At 36.8% G+C, this 2888-nt stretch overlaps 1 protein-coding gene across 1 annotated transcript in view; it reads left to right on the plus strand.

The window, feature by feature from the left end:
* olig2 (oligodendrocyte lineage transcription factor 2) overlaps positions 1-246 on the plus strand; it is a 2115-nt gene extending 1869 nt beyond the window's left edge. The window contains exon 2 of the mRNA XM_034886181.1: positions 1-246. This exon is cut by the window's left edge and continues 1294 nt beyond it. The gene's annotated coding sequence lies outside the window, so the exon portion shown is untranslated.
* Positions 247-2888: the final 2642 nt, after the last annotated feature.

Below are 2888 nucleotides of genomic sequence, written 5' to 3' on the forward strand. Positions count from 1 at the left end.
CCCCCCCCCCCCCCCCCACACCTCAAATGTTGCACCTGCTTTGTTCTATCCGTCTTGTTCAATGCTTCTGTCCTTATTTTCGGTTGGCTGTCATTCTCTGTCCGAAGCAAACAATGAACACTTGTTTATTTTTTTAATAAAAACATGAAAATGATATTTATTTACTTATTTGGACGGAAATTTCAGATGAATCTCTGATTATGTTGGGGTTTGAAATGTAAAATAAAGACCATTAATTGAAAAGGTAAAACGACTTCGGTGATGTTTTTAGAGTTTACACAAAAGGATGAAGTGAGCTTGAAAGCAACACTGAAACATCATCACAGAACAACACTGAACACTAAGAGTATTACAGTGATACACTTCAATACTCTTTTTTTACGTTCTGAGTCAGATATCTAATGCACTTTAGGCTTGGAAAAGACAAACAAATTCACAATTTCACCTGAAATGGACTTTTATCATAATTATTATGAATTTCAAACACTCATTATATCAAAAAAGAAAAGAAAAACTTTTACAGTTGAGTAATGAAATGTATAAAGGGCCATCTCTTTTTTGGCCTCCATTAAGCTTTGCTTATCTCCGTTCATTAAAATAAAATTTACATTTAAATAGCTACATTTCAGGATTTTTAGCTAAATGGGAATATATTTGTGATTTTGAACTAAATGAAATATACTTGCTTCACAGAAATTCCTTCAGACAGTGTCTGTTCAAAGTAGATTCAAAATGCAGCCATAAATATAGAAAATATATTGGTTCTATCTTGGTTCTTTAGGTTTTTTATTTACTTTAATCTTAACCTAAAATACCCTACAAACAATTCGTGATGTCCATCAAATGAAAAACAAACAAAACAAGCAAGAATTGAGATTAACTTGTTTTAGATGTAATTAAAAAGTTAAAGATGTTTTATAAAATCTAAAAATGTTGTGGTTTTTGCATTTTTGCCTGCATTTCATGAAAACAACTTGTTCTGACCCAGTGTAGTGCTGAATGATATCAGATCACAACAGATTCAATGTTTGTGATCCCTTAGTTGCGCAAGTCTCTTCAGTGAATCAATTCAATTTCAAATGCAAACCAAACAGTGAGAACTTTCCCCTCTATCTGCAGAATGCATCTGTTGTAATAATTAAAAAAAAGATATATTACAGATATGGAATAGTTTTCTATTTTCTGACTTGTGTTACAAGTAGACAACCTCTAAAAATTGGAAACCTCAGCTTTGCAAAACAAGGGTGTAAACAGCTGCTATGGATGCCCACAAAAAGCCAGTGATGAGTTAAGGCCGGTAGACTTTAGGAAAAGGCAGCAGCTGCATAGCAGATTGTGCATGCTGTTGCAATGTTTTCCAAAGGCTTTTGAAGATGGAACGATATGAACTAAATCTTTGAATATTCATGCACGCATTTGTTTATTCGTCTCATTACGGGAATTGAATTATTCAAAGTCCTTCAAAATTTTGTAGGACATTTCAGAGAGGAAGAGGTCATTTGGTGCAATACGGCAAAAATACAGTCTATTTAAAGGTAAGCTGTGATACAGTCATTCTTTTAAAAGTCTCAGCATGTGGAAACACACATTGCAGAATAGTACAACAGACACCTAGTTCCTTTGCTCTTAAATTCTTATTGCATACTTTTACTATTGTTATGTACAATATGTTTTACCTTATCACAGCATTCACTTTAACAGCATAGTATGCACTGTTTTTCTCTTATTCAGATGGATCCATATTTGGTGACACACTAAACAGGTCACCAACCAAAGCCAACCACAAAAAGGATTAATTTTCAGCTAACACTACTGTTCATTTGTCTATTTTTTCTCAAGATGGATAGATTCAATTATGTCAAAATGCTGTTAAGTTCTGTTAGAGATGCGGCAGAAAGAAAATAAATAGCTCTAGCCTGTTTAAAGAACAATGAATCGCCCAACAAATGTATGTAAGTGCACAGATACTTGCTGCATAAATCAGTAATTTGACACAAAGTGTAGATTTAAAAATGATTTTGTTGGTGTGGGTATTTGACGACGGTGAAAAGAAAACAGGTTGTTGAAGCTGTTGGCCCCTACTTTGTGTTCATGTCTTTCTGCAGCTGGCTGATAACCGGTGACTCGCCGCTGTTATGCATTGCACGCTGCCCGAGCTGGGCTTTTGCAGGAGATGGGGGCTCATATTGAGGTTACCCGCTGATTATGCCAGTGTCCTGGTCGGGAGGGGTATCACTGATGAGCACAGCTCTCCAACGGAAGCCAGGTAAGCCAGGTAAGCCAGGTAATGGAGTGTGAGCTAACCGTGGGGCTAACTAATGCTCTGTTTCCCATGGCAGGCCGACCTGCATGGTGCACAGTGCAGAGAAGCAGCAATTAGCTAGGCAGTGGTAACACTATTGCCAACAGTCTGCTATACATAGCGACATGTTAATGATGTTCATTGCCCTGACACTAAAAAGTGCAAAACATTTACAGAAGCATTTGAGACATGCCAACCAGCCAAAGTTTGAACACACCCACACAATCCTGAGAAGAGGTGCGATCAGGCAGAAGTGAAGTGAAAACACCTGTGTGAGTGGACTCTACAGGTCTGTAAGGACGTCAAATGTCTTTATTGTTCATCAAAACACTGTCATTCATGGCATTGGCATCTTCTCTACTGTGTCTCCACAGTAGACGTTTTGACTTGTCTTAACATTCACAAAGGTTTTGTTCTATGCAAGTATCCCAAAAAATTAATCAATTCACTGTATCAACTCAAGTCAACTTGCATATGGTATTTAAATGCATGGACAAAGAATGTGTTTTAGCAAACTAAGTTCCCACTTGCAGCCATATTTTGTCTTTTTCCTGCGCTTTAGTGTTAAAATGTTGGCGGTATTTGT

The sequence above is a fragment of the Etheostoma cragini genome, chromosome 11, assembly GCF_013103735.1.
Source record: "Etheostoma cragini isolate CJK2018 chromosome 11, CSU_Ecrag_1.0, whole genome shotgun sequence".
NCBI lineage: Eukaryota > Metazoa > Chordata > Actinopteri > Perciformes > Percidae > Etheostoma > Etheostoma cragini.